The sequence below is a fragment of the Panthera onca genome, chromosome A1, assembly GCF_046562875.1.
Source record: "Panthera onca isolate mPanOnc1 chromosome A1, mPanOnc1 haplotype 2, whole genome shotgun sequence".
In the NCBI taxonomy this organism is placed as follows: Eukaryota; Metazoa; Chordata; class Mammalia; order Carnivora; family Felidae; genus Panthera; species Panthera onca.
Genome location: NC_138339.1, coordinates 16,089,226 through 16,103,991, shown reverse-complemented (window position 1 = coordinate 16,103,991; position 14,766 = coordinate 16,089,226). Strand labels below are relative to the sequence as shown.

At 38.7% G+C, this 14,766-nt stretch overlaps 1 protein-coding gene across 3 annotated transcripts in view; it reads left to right on the top strand.

Moving 5' to 3' along the window:
• The first annotated feature begins 709 nt into the window (after positions 1-709).
• CDH18 (cadherin 18) overlaps positions 710-14,766 on the top strand; it is a 489,837-nt gene continuing 475,780 nt past the window's right edge. For all 3 annotated transcript variants that reach the window (XM_060634390.3, XM_060634394.3, XM_060634393.3), the window contains exon 1: positions 710-986. The gene's annotated coding sequence lies outside the window, so the exon portion shown is untranslated. The remainder of the gene's footprint in view (positions 987-14,766) is intronic.

Sequence of the window (14,766 nt, the reverse complement as noted above, 5' to 3'; positions counted from 1 at the left end):
AAATCTATGTACCTTACAAAGTGTTTTAATTTACTCCGGAGTGATAAGAGTTGAGAAGTTTAAGTGTGAGAGAGCGTTTCCCTGGTGCGGGCAAAAGGGGGTAGGCGAGGCACTGGAGTTCCTATTTATCTTTCCAAATAGAATGCTGACCTCCAAGGGAACGCTCTATCTCATATAAACCGTCCATGCCTCGAGTACTTTGGGGTAAGGCATTAAAGGGCATCACTCAAGCTAAATCTCACGGCTACCGCCGGACTATGGATCACTGATGAATGAGCCAGCAGTTGAATGTTTAGCAGGCTGTGACGACTTTGCACGGAAATAGGAAAATTTATTACCCGCCTGCCACAGCAGTGCCTGTCCTGGCTGCTTTTCCTCCGGGTCCCTCCCAACGTCTACTCCCACGCCATCTGATATAGTCAAACCCCTTGTCGCCCCCCCCCCCCCCCGCCCCGTCCCCCGGTTTCCCCTCCCCGCAGAGAACGGAGGGTCTACACCGTCTTGGAATCCTGTGTGTGTGTTTTCCCCCCCAAGAGCAGTGATGCTAATGATGCTGCTGTTGGTCTAGGGGTTTAATTTTTTTTTTTTTTTTTTCTTAAGGGCATTGCTTTCCACCTGACCTTGCAGGGAGGGCTCTAAAGGGTGTCCATTTGCGCGGCCCCAAAGCTGCACGATGTGGGGGGGCGGAGGGGGGCGGGAAGGAGACAGAAGCAGAAGGGAAAGGCAGCGGCCGGAGAGCGGGGAGGAGAGGAAGGAGGAGAGACGGGCAGAGGAGAGCATCAGGCGGACGGGCTCCGCCAGCCAATCAGAGGCGCGCTCGGGAGCTGCAGCAGCCGGAGCCGCGGAGCCCGGGGCTCCAGGAGCGCTGAGCCGAGGCTGGGGCTCTCCGAGGACGAGGTGGCTGTGCCCTGAGCGCGGGGGGGGAGTCCCCTCTTTGCTGCTCGTAAATTAAGTTCCTTTCCGCCAGTCGGGGCAAGTCAGCCAAGGTAAGGCTTCCGTAGACGACACTTTACTCTGTAGCGACGTTACTATCTATTGCATTTTATTTATTTATTTATTTTGGGGGGCAGTGGGGCTGCTTACCCGGTTCTGAGTCAAAACCAGTGTTTGGTGAGATCCTCCTCCCGGATTGGCTTCGCAGGATCTAGGGCGAGCGGGAAAGTTGGGGCTGATGCGTCGGAAACCTTGGGGCTGGGATACATTTTTTTTTTTTTTTTTTTTTTTTTTTTGAAATTTTCTTACCCAGGAATGTTGCCCTAGAGCCTATGGAATGTGAGTCTTAAGAAGCCCGCTGGGTGTCTGTTTATGTTTCTCGGTGGATGGTGCTGTGGTCCGCCCTGCCCCCCGAAGAAGTTGGAAGGAGTCCGCAAGGCACCTTTGAGTAGTGATGGCCTCAAATTGAGCCGTCACGTATGTCTAACTGTGAAAGTGAGGGGGAGCATTGTCAGAATAGAAACAGGGACGTCGCAACTGGAATTTTGGTAGTGCTTTTTAATTATTGCCTTGCCAATATCCTCTAAAATTTCGTGAGAGCTGAGGTCTGAAGCTGCAGGAGAGCAACGCTCATTTTCTTTTTTCTCTCTTTCATTCTTCTTTATTTTCCCCTGAATTTCTTCCGTAAGTGCTTGTTAACGCTTAAGGTGAAACTTTTACTTCTTTTAAAGGGCACTATAAATGATGCATAAAAAGGAATTAGGTAGGCTCCTGTGATTAGCAGCACACTTTATTTAGTATGTGCCCTTCTGGTTGCTAACTCTGATTCATTTACCTTTCTTAACTTCTTGAACCTGTGGGAATAACACTGATATCTATTAATGTTTGCGTCTAAAAATCAAGGTAAAGTTGTGCCTTATGCATGTTTATATGGCTGTGTGTGTGTCTGTGTGTGTGTGTGTGTGTGTGTGTGTTGTACGTGCGGATGTGGAACTGAGCAAACCTGTCATGTAACAGGTGAAAATATACAATTTTATTGGCTGGTTGTTACAGTATTTCCTTATATCAATCCTGTGGTACTTAATGAACTTTCAGATTAATCAAGAGTACATGCTCCTTGCTATTTCCCTGCTAGATATCAAGAAATCCTGAAATAAAATTCTTAGCTAAAATTATTATGATCTTCTGTTCGTTCAGGTGATGGCATCACTGCTTTGAGCTGAGAGAGATAGATCAGAGAAAGATTTTATTGTGTAGCCAAAAAAAAAAAGTAAAATAAATAAATAAACAAACACATAAATAAAATAACCTTAAGCTCTGACAATGTTTTGGAACCTTTATTTTCCACTCTGAGATCACCCACAGATTTCTGAAAGCAGGGGGCTTCCCTTATGCAGTAATGGTTCTCTTTTATTTTAGTGGACTTGTCTTACTGCAGAAAATATTCTAAATCAAGAGTTTGAAGTCCAGATTAGATCTCTGGTGTATCTGGCTCGATGTGGGAGGGGAACGCGGGATACGATCCTGGTAGAGAATTAGTTCTGTGCTCTAACACGCCGGTCCAAGCACCAATCATGATGCTGGTTTCTTTCCAGCCTCCTGTTAGGTAGTTAATTCTGGGTTTCTTGATAATTAATTAACCTAGTGTAGGTCAGCCCACTCATTCTCTTAATAACACATTCATTTAATGCCTTGTTGGATATGTATTTTATAAACCATAATACTGATGATTTTCACAGACATAGCTAACGTAAGAAGGGAAAAGACAAAAAAAAAAAAAACAAAAAAAAAAAAAAACAAAAATGATGCCAACGGTGAAGTCTGATTTCCTGCCAAGAGTGAGAGGTAGAAAATGAGGATTCACTCTTTTAGATGCCACAGAAATGTCCAACTGAAGATTACCCAATAGTAAAGGAAAGTATGATAGTAGAAAGAAGGTAAGAGCTGGGAAACTCTAGCTATAACTCTGTCTAGTGCATGTTGAATATAATTGGCTATCACAGTTGCAAACGTGGTCAATACCAACCGGTGCTTGAATAAAATCTGTACGTTGGGCAATTGGAAATTATTCCTCCTGATGCTCTATTTCAGATGGATAAAATGGAATCATGAGAATGAATGAGTCAGCCCAACTTCATAAATTCTTTAGACGAAGGGTGCTATATATAGTAAATATATGGTGCTTTTTATTGACCTATATAAATATCCTTATTGTGCTTCGTGTTGATTTTTGTGGTCTGATGAATACAAACTACACTTCCACAGCGTGTATCTCACACATGTCCTGTATTTGTCTTGTTGATGATTATAAATTTGAAGTAAACCTGAGATATTTGCAACCTGATATAATCATCCTTTAGAATCTGGACGTGCATATACTTTTCAATAGATTTAGGATAAAACATATTGAACTTATTGACCTAAAAAAGGTTTACTGATCTCAAATCCCTGTATTCGATACAGTGTAGTCGAGTGAAAAGTTAGAAGAAAAATTGAGAGATTAAAGACTGCAAGTATGTGAGATGCTGTTTTGCATTTTTTTATTTTAATAAGTGGAGGATTTCAAACTTTTTAATTTGCATAATATCTGCCGTTCATATTGTTGCAGTATACATGCCTACAGAACTATATTTTAGGTAAAGTCCTCTATGAATTTTTTTAAATGTTTATTTTTGAGAGAACACGAGTAGGGGAGGGGCAGAGAGAGAGGGAGACACAGGATCCTAAGCAGGCTCCACGATCTGAGTTGTCAGCACAGAGCCTGACCCAGGGCTCGAACTTGTGAGCCACAAGATCATGACCTGAGCCCAAGTCGGAAGCTTAACCAACTGAGCCACCCAAGAGTCGCTAGGGAAGGGGTTCTGAACCTTGGTGTTGTTGATATGGTAGGCTGTATAATTCTTATGGGTTCGGGAGGCTGTCCTGTGTTTTGTAGGATGCCAAGCAGCATCCCTGTTTTCTACCCACACAATGCCAGTAGCAGCATCTCCAGATCGTGACAACCAAAAATATCTGCAGGCATTGTTAACTATTTCCTTGGGGGGGGGGCGACTTGCACCCCTGTCTCGTTGAAAACCACTGCTGTAGAAAAACCTAAAGACTGTGTGCAGAAAAGGGTCATCCAATATATGGTTTGAGTGGGCAACCGCCCATGTATAGTTCATTTTGGATGCTCTGTGATGATTCCTCTTCTCTTGCTTGGGATGGATTTCAAATTTTAGGTGTTTCATTAAGTCCCTAACATGAACTGTGGAAGTTTGTGTTAGCAGTATTACTTTTTCTATGAACTGAAAGATTGGGCTGTGTTATCATATGCTATCATTTGTAGGAACAAAAGAAAATACAAAATGAGAAAAAGCAAATGTACATGTGGAGGTTGAAGGCATATTTCACTTAATTTTTGTTTCATATGAGCCTTTAGTATAAATTATAAGTAAATTCAAGATACTGATTCTCTTCTATAATAGCTTTTGCTTATTATTATTATTATTTTTTGGAGTATGTATATGTTTGGAATGTCAGGAGTGGGTATTCAGTCTAGTAATTCCATGTGCTTGGAGTAGTTTATAATGTTAGAAGTGTCCAGAAGTAAAAGGAAAACATTTTGATTTTAAAAGCATAGTTCTTAATAGGTGGTGATGTGTGGCACGATAAAAAAATATTGAGCTTAATGATTTGGAGACATAGGAGAACTTGATCCTGACCTTGATTACTTGTGTTAATGTCCCTTGTATATAGGCCATTTTTTCCTCGTCTGCAAAAGGAGATAGGAATAGGCATGAGAATCAAATAATACAAGGTGTTAAAATGGGTTGCAGTCTATAAAGATCTGTACCAACCTTAGTAAATTATCATAGGTTCAATGTCTTTGATGATTTGTTTGACGAGAATTGACTCATCATGCTAAATCTTCCAGCTATTGTGGTTAAAGATTATCTGTAAGAAATGGCAGTATTTTTGTTTTGTTATTTCAATTCCAGTTAGTTAACATACAGTGTAATATTAGTTTCAGGTGTACAATATAGTACAATATAGTGTTGATTCAACGCCCGGTGCTCATTACTAGGGCACTCCTTAATCACCATCACCTATTTAACCGATCCCCCCACCTCTGCCCCTCTGGTAACCATCAGTCTGTTCTCTATAATTAACAGTCTGTTTCTTGGCTTCTCTCTCTCTCTCTCTCTCTCTCTCTCTCTCCCTCTCCGCCCCCCCCCCTTTGCTCATTTGTACAAATGTCAGTATTCTTATTTTTTTATGGATTAAATAAAACATCTTCATTTTGAAATGTGATTTAAGTTATAGACAAACCTCCTTATTTTCTCATTTCCATCCTTGCCCATATTATCTACATTTATAATTTGCTTAAAAATACAGAAATGTGAAATCTAGAATGCATCTTGAACTTTACTCTTCAATAAAATCCATTTAACAGTTACTACCAATTTGGTATGTATTTTCAAAGTGATTTTTAATGAATGGATTCATGTGGATATCTACATATAATTCTAAAATAGAGATTTAAATTTAAGGATGCATTTACTCACAGATGTATGCATTCATATAAGCATATGCATACAGATACAATAAACACAGCTCAATATTATACCCAACTAATTTTATAGTGTGTTCACTGTTTCATGTGCGTTTATAGAGAATTCATGAATATTTAGCAAGAATCCAGTAGACCATTATGTACAGATCTGGCATTTAACTCTAGTTCAATGTTAGGGACACACATTTGTGTACAGCTTTCTCTTCTTATTAGATCAGGGTGATTTCACATTGGTTGACGTCCCTGCCATAGTGAGAATATACATTTTGACTATCGCATATGATTGTATGGATTATTATCATTCATTTAAGTAATCCTCTATTATAATGTTTTTTTAATAGTAAAGAGAAGGTCAAAACAAAGTAAATAATTCAGTATCTCTATCATTGCTGTTAGTGTTTTGACTTTTAAGTGTGGCATATGTTCCTGGAAGAGATTTTCAGGAAAAGAAATGGGCTTCAGGGAAATGTAAGAGCAGGTTTAAGAATATTCACTGTAGTGTATCCTGATATGTCTGGATGTTGCTTCTGTAGATTCCAGAAAATTCTGATATGTACACTTCTACACTGTGGCTACATCAATTTAGGAAACTTCTTGGTAATCTGAGAATAAAATGAACAGAGCTCAATCCCTACACGTATTTGAGTGAAATATTGAATAAAGCAAGTATTTCACTTAACTGAGCTCCCTTAGATTATGCCTTATCTAATATTTCACTCACAGTGAATGGGATGTAATAGATGAATTGCCAGTAAAATGAATTTGGACTTTGCAGGTACCTCCACTGACAAAAAAGGAATTCAACTATCCTTTCCATTTTACTTCTGTTTCTGTGATCATAAGGATCTTCAAATAGATTTTCATTGTCATTATATTTATGCCCTTGGGACAATATATATGATTTCTATATAACTATGCACAATCTGGTGTGACTGGCAATTTCACTTGACCCAGTTATTTTCAGTCTACCTGATACCACAAGTATTTTAAATAAAAATATCTGCTGCGTTAACCTCACAGTCATCAGTGGGATTTAAATGAAGGCTCAATGCCATTTTAACCTATTGGATCATCATAATACAAATAATTTTTGAAACCAACCATCTTGAAACCAAGATGCAAAGGTGTGATAAAACTCTTATTTATAGTTTTCCCTTGTGGAAGTGAAAATTAATATACCAACTTTGAAAAGCAACTTTCAGTCCATGGCCAGTGGCGGGAAAAGGCAGACTTCCTTACATGCCAATTGTGGGAATAAACCAATAGGAAACAATACAAAGTATTAAAAAATTAAGAAATCATTCAAGAAGTTAAGCTTAAGAATTCAGATCAATCCCAAAATGACAAATTGATGGAACCTGAATATTCAACTCAATACAAAATTTTATAATTTATTTATATCTTGATTTTTTTAAAGTTTATTTATTTTGAGCGATAGAGAGTGACAGTTCGGCCTCCCACTGGGGCTCTATCTCATGAACCGTGACAACATGACCTGAGCCAAAATCAAGAGTCAGACACTTAACCTACAGCCACTGAGTTGGATAATGTATTGAGACAAAATGTGTATCTTCCAATTTTTCTGTACTATTGATATATTTAAACATGTGTAATTAGTATCTTTAGCCTTCATGTGATATCATTAAATGAGCCATGAAAATATAAACAGATTATTTCAGCTTCATGCAATTTTGTTGCTTTTATAGAGAACCTGCTTATTGGCTGATTGGTTCTATAATCCAAAAGATTATTCAATAAGATTTTCAATTCTGATAATTGAAATTCTACTTTTAAGATGATTTATCATATTTTTAAAGTAAAAATAGCCATGTTAAATACTAGATTATATTTTACTGTATTAAATGTTAAATTCATTTATGGAGGTTGCATTCTATTTTAGAAGAGGGATGTTTTACAAGGGAAATAATATATTGTAGAAAATACCATTATTAAGGGGGGGAAATAAAAGTGGGATGTGGAATAAAAGTTTTGGAGAAATAAATGGCAGTTTATATTTTGGCTTTTATGGCTTATAAGCCCTCACTAAGAAGATGACTTTGAATAAAGCCTTGGGGGAATTATGGTTATGGACAGTATTGATATCTGATAACCCCCCAGGGGCGGGGGGAAAGCAAGTACAGAAGTGGGGAGAAACATTCAGGGCCCAGAGAAGAATAACAAGAAGGCTAGAAGAGCTGGCATGAAGTAACAGAAATGGAGCATAGAAGGAGATACCATTAAGAGATCACCATGGGGCGCCTGGGTGGCTCAGTCGGTTAAGTGTCCGACTTTGGCTCAGGTCATGATCTCTTGGTTCCTGGTTTGAGTTCCACATCAGTCTCTGTGCTGACAGCTCAGAGCCTGGAGCAGCTTCGAATCCTGTGTCTCCTTCTCTCTCTGCCCCTCCCCAGCTCACATTCTGTCTCTCTCTCTCTCTCTCAAAAATAAAGAAACATTAAAAAATAAAAAAAGAGATCATGGAAACCAGATTGTGTATAGATTGTGTAGATTAGTACATAGACTTTGTATTTTTTCCTAGGACATTTGGGGTAGTCTTAGATATTTCTGATCAGAGAAATGACTTAATTTGATATCTGTTATGTTAGGTGGTAAAGGAAGATGAAGAATACAGATGGGATTAAGGTGACTAATCTGCTATATTTCAACAAAGAACTCCGGCCACATGGTTGCAACTAGACAGAAACAGAGGCCAGTTGTAGAATTATTTCAATAATTTGTAGGAGAAAAGATGGTGACTTGTAGGAGAGAGAAAGCAATGGAGGTGGGGAAAACAGGTGTATCTTGAAATTAAAGCTACCAGGACTTGACATTGTATAGGATATTAGGGGAAGTGGGGGACAGTGAGGGTAAAGGATAACTTTTGTTTGCTGCATTTTGCACAATTACAAGGATGTAGTTGCTGGGGCACCTGACTGGTTCAGTTGGAAGAGCTTGTGACTCTTGATCTCAGGTTCATGAGTTCAAGCCCCACGGGGCTTTGAATAATAGAGATTATTTAAATAAGCATAACAAAAAAAAAAAAAAAAAAGGAGAATGTAGTTCCTATCTCTAAGAAGGGAAAGAATTGAGCTGCACAAAGTTTGGCAGGGGAAGGGGGACAGGCAGTTAGATATGAAGAACTATGTATATTTTTTGATAGAAATGTCTAAGTAGGGTGTGGAGTCTGCTGAATACACAAATGTGGGGTTCAGGGGAGAGCGATCCATAGGCTGCCAGTAGGAAATCAGGAGCCACCCTCCACAGACTGCATTTAAAATGAAGGGAGTGGATATGAATGAAAAGAGGTAAATCACAAGGCCAGAACCTGAGGCAACCTGACACAGATAGGATGGGAAATGAAGAAACACCAGAACACCAGGTTGAGAAGCAGAAGCTGAAGAGGGAGGAAGAAACTCCACTCCACGAGTGATGATTTCAAGGAAGAGACCGTCTTGAAGAACCTCTTATATTATGGAAATGGAAACTCCCAAAAACATATAAACATATGCATTTTGGACATTTTAATTATAAGTTTTAAGAAGTAATTTCCTTAATTAAAAATGTCCATCTTTGAAGGACTTTATTCATTATAGTTGCTTTTTAAAATTTTTTTAAATATTTATTTATTTTTGAGAGAGACAGGGTGGCAGCAGGAAAAGGGCAGAGAGTCAGGGAGACACAGAAGTCAAAGCAGGCTCCAGGCTCTGAGCGGTCAGCGCAGAGCCTGGTGCAGGGCTTGAACCCACATACCGTGAGATCATGACCTGAGCTGAAGCTGCTCACTTACCCGACTGACCTACCAAGGTGCCCCTACAATTATTGCCTTTTAGATCTGACAAATATGTAATATAAATATATATAATTTACTAATGACTGAATCTTTTGCTTTTTTCCAACCCAAAATTATTCTACAAATAATTCTACAAATTATTCTATATTTTTTATTCTGTAAGTATTTTAAAAAGTAGATGAAATTTCCTATAGCCAATATTCCAATTAAGGAACTGTATGTTTTTACATTGCTATCCTGCTTGTGATTTATGTCCAGCCTTTGAAATGCAGGTGAGCTGTATAAAGAACCCAGATATGAATCTACAGTTGTAGCTGCAAGTTTAACGTGACTATCAAATAATGAAACTTATCTTGGAGCAAATATACAAGATTATTATATTAGTATATTTTTATCAATTATGCTCACAACAATTAAAGCTTTTTTTCATCAACTATTCTAAGATTCATGCATGTGAACACATGTGCATACACATACAACAAATAACATTCTGTTTCTTTTATTTTTTAAAAAATTTAATGCTTGTTTATTTTTGAGAGAGAGAGAGAGAGAGAGAGAGAGAGAGAGAGAGAGGGAGAGAGAGGTGGAGAGCAAGCAGGGGGAGAGCAGAGAGAGAGGGAGACAGAATCCCTATCAAGTTCCATACTATCAGCAGAGAGCCTGAAGCAGGGCTCGAACCCATGAACCTTGAGATCATGACCTGAGCTGAAACCAAGAGTCAGATGCCTAACCGAATGAGCCGCCCAGTTGCCCCTTTTTTTATTAATATTTTTTAATGTTTATTTATTTTTGAGACTGAGAGAGAGAGATATGTAAAATGAGCAGGGAAGGGGCGAAAAGAGGGAGACACAGAATCTGTCAGCACAGCCCAAGGGTGGAGGGGGGGGCGGGGCTCGAACTCAGGAGATCATGACCAGAGTCAAATTCGGATGCTTAACCAACTGAGCCACCCAGGGGAGCCACTTCTTTTTCTTAATCTAACAGATAATCAGCTTGATTAACTAGCACTTTATCAACAAAGCTTCACTTAAAATGTTTATAATCTCAGATAAATGAAGTGCTTAACTTTGAAAAGTCAGTTTTATGAGGGAAATTACAATAATACCTTGAACAATATAAAAATTTGTATAAGTGTTGTGTGTGGCCACGTGGAAGGCTAATGTGGTGGGCAGAATAACAGTTCCCAAAGATACTCAGTCCTAATTCCTGGATCCTGTGAATATGTTAGATGACAGAGGAAGATTAAGAATGTAGATGGGGAGGCACCTGGGTGGCTCAGTGGGCTAAGCCTCTGACCCTTGATTTTGGCTCAGATCATGATCTCATGGTTTGTGAATTCCAGCCCCAGGCCAGGCACTTCCAAGCAGTGCGGAGCCTGCTTGGGATTCTCTCCCTCTCTCTCTCTCTCTCTCTGCCTCACTCCCATTTGCGTGCAGTGCTCTCTCAAAATAAATAAATAAACATAAAAAAAAAAAAAGGATGTAGATGGAATTGAATGTGTTAATCAGCTAATCTAAAATGGGGAGATGATCCTAGATTATCCAGGGAGGCCCACTGTAGTCACAGGGTACTACAAGTGGAAAAGGGGGCACCTGGGTGGCTCAGTCAATTAGAGGCATCCCATTCTTGATTTGGGCTCAAGTCATGATCTCACGGTCATGAAATGGAGCCCCACATTGGGCTCCACACTAGGCATGGAGCCTGCTTAGGATTCTCTCTCTCCCTTCTCTTTGCCCCTCCCCCCCCCCAATAATAATAACAATAAAAGGAAGTAGAAAAGGGAGGCATAAGGGAGAACAGATGATGACATTTGCGAAGAATTCCAATTGCTGGCTAGGGATACACAGGAAGAAGGCAGAGCACTAAGTGCAATATGGGAAGCTGCTAGAATGTGGAAGAAGGCAAGGGTTCTCACCTAGAGCCTTTAGAAAGGAATGTAGCCACACTGACACTTTTATTTTAGGGCAGTTATGACTCATTTCAGACTTCTGACCTATAGAATTATAAGATAATAACTTTGTAATGTTGGAAGCCACTAAAATCATGGTACTTTGTTGCAGAAGCAATGGGAAACTGATATAGCAAGCCTAAGGAGGTGTGTTAAGTTTTGCCTTTTATAAATAAATCATTTGAATTTTTCTGAGAATAAAGGCATAGAATATTGTTGAGTATATAATAATGATACCATTAACCTGAGATTGTTATATTGCTCAACACTATAAATTGTTGCAAAAAATCATATCAAACCTGAAGAATGTTTTTTAAAGCAGAATGTAAAGTATAATTACCCCTAATTGAAGAAAACAATGTATCTTACCTAATGTGTACTTTATTGTCCCCAACAAGTACATTGTACTTCTATTAATAGGAGCCTACTGGACTTTTCGTTCCTGTGTCCAAATATGATTTAAAGAGTGTCAAATTTTTTGTACAGCTCTTTTAGGTAGTTTACTCATTTATGTAACAATACAAACAGCCACTTACAAATTAAGTAAAAAAAAATGGAATGTGTAGCAAAGTAAACCACCTCCCCCTGCCCCCCGCTTTTTTTACTTTCATAGTAGGAAACATTCAACTTTTGAGCAATACCATTTTATAAAAGGCAAACTTCACCATGATAGGCCATTTCATAGCTTAGAGGGTATAAAGATATAACCTGGTATGACTAACAAAGATTGATTTCGAATGAGAATATGGAAATCTGTGTTTCTTTACTGATCTATTTTTTAAATAAGTGAATGAGATGACTCTTAAGTAGGGAAAAAGTTACTTAGCCTCCCATTCTGAATGGCTCTTCCTCATGTTTAAAGCATAACATTCGTGAGAATGTTCACAGAAAAATGTTGAGCATATTTCAAATGTATAAAAACGAAAAGAATGGAGTGAAGCATATCTTCTAGTAAGTGGCTAATTACAATTTTTGTTCAGTCTTTGAAATGTCCCAGACATATCATTTACTCTTACCTGGTTACCCTATTCAGCCTGTGGTTCTAATAGTGACGACTGACCTGCCCACCTGCACATGAATCTTTACAGAGCAGGAAGAGAAGACAAATGAGTAACACACACCAGTCTCCCCTAATCTAGCTGTCTGGTAATATTGCAAGCACTGGAAAAAAATTGTTTATCTGAGCTTCCACATTCGTGATCTGAGTTCTGTGATTTGCTCTCAAAGTCCCTGGCTGGCCACCCAGGGGCAGAACCTACTCTGGATCACGTGTCCGTCCCTGGCACCTAATCAAGTGACATTTCATTTTCCTCTTAAATGTTTGCTTTTCTGATTTATATTCTTTCTATTAATTCTTTAAATGGTAGGTGCTCAGTATAACAAGTAGACTGGTAAGATTACCAACCTTTCCCCCTCTTCCTCCCCTACTCAGCTGAAGTATCCCGAAATTAGAACTTTTATCCATCAGTCTTTTTGTATACATCTATAAATCATGCATGAACATATATGTGCATAGAGATATAATACAGACATAGACCTTTCTTACTTAATGTAAATGTAGTATGTGATTTTACTGTACAACACATTTTTTACATAAAATTAGATCACTAAGCTCTCTATAAATCAATAACAGCAGTCTGAATCTTCCTTGTCTTTATTGTCTCAAGATTAATTTGTTTTCAGTCCTGCTTCTGTCTTTATGTCCTGCCACACTGCATATCTTTTCTCTTTTGTCCTTCATCATTCAGTCTTATCCCTCCAAATTTTTATTTGCTCCTGTGTTAGTTAACTTGGGCAGACACAACAAAATTCCATGGACTGTGGGGCTTAAACAATAGGAATTTTTTGCTCATAGTTCTAGAGGCTGGTAAGTCCAAGATCAAAGTGCTGACCAATTCAGTTATCTGGCAAGTGCTCTCCTTTCTCTTCCTGCTTACAGATGGTCATTCGCCGTGTCCTCATATGGCAGAGAGCAAGCTCTCAGGTGTCTGTTCTTATAAGGTCAACTATTCTCATATGAGTGCCCACCGTCACGACTTTATCTAAATCGAATTTCCTACTCAAAGGCCCTTCTCCAAATACCATCACTCTGGGGGTTAGGGTTTCCACGTAGGAAATTTGGAGGTACACAGGTCAGTCCACAGCAACAGTTCCTTCTTCTGTTTTCCTATTTTCAACTCTTTTTAAAATTATTTTATTAGTATTATTGTTATTTCTAAACACCCTATTTCTTCCTTCTGCCATTCTTTATTCTTCTGATCATTCCAATCTCCTCAATGTGTTCCAGTCCTCATGCACCTCTTTCTCCAGTCACCTTTTGTGACTTTAAAAATGCCTCTGATGTTATAGCCCTTTGTTGTTCTGAAACCCTTCAAAATACTAGAAACTAAGTCTACACGCCTTCCCTTAAATGTTTCAGGTGACAGTCATCAGTTATGTCATTTTTCCAGATTGTGTGTGTGTGTGTATACATGTGCGCGCGCACACACACACACACACACACACACACACACATGCTATCTGAATGTAAATGTATGTAAATATACAGAGAATAATATATGGTATAGGATACTTATGTGCATGCACAGAATATATTATTATTATTATTATTATTATTATTATTATTATTATTATCATTTTACAGAGAGTGTCAGTGGTGTGATACATAGGGCTAGAGGGAGAGACCCTTAAGTAGACATCGCACCTAACACAGCCCCACGCAGCACATGGGCTTGGTCCATTACCCCCGAAACTCCTAGAGGAGACCGTGACATGAGCTGAAATCTAGAGACAGACACTCAACTGACTGAGCCACCCAGGCACCCCATGTATTATCTTTTTCTCAACTCTTTTTCCTATAATTACGTAGGGTGCCCAAATCCGTGACATTTTGTATTGCCAATGATATCTAAAGACTTTTTTCCCCTGGATGTATTAAATGCATGATGTAAAATGAAATTTAAAATTATTTGTCTCAGAGTTTTTAAAACAGAGTTCTGGAAGTTTCATTAGGCAAAATGTACTTGCATCCATTTATTATTCACTTGAATAATAAAAAGAACTCAGGAAATGACAATCGGTAGTACATATCTCACTGGTTTGAAATAGTCAAGGCATGAATCACCCTTTCAGATGAAATGTTCTCACCAACTTTGAAGGCCGCTCTTGTGTGATTCTGGAGATGGGTAGCAGTTGAGAATAGCTTGTTTTTCTGAGAAAGCATCTCACTCTATTTCCAGTCCAGTGCTAAGGAGGATTTCATGTGTATGCAAAAAGGTATTTTTAACCCAAATTTGGTATTAGCATCATGGAATTGCTGACTCTTCCGAGTGTAAAATTGTGGCTTTCAGAAAGAAGTAAACTGGGACACTCTGTCAGCATCCTGGAAAGGATACCCATTCTCTACTAAAGGAAATGCCAAACATTTAACATGAAAAAGCAACAGATTAACTCAATGAAAAGGTAAGGTGGTTCTAATCAATAAACTCTACAAGAGTAGTTTATTGTTAGCTAATACTTATGTCTCTAACTATACCAACT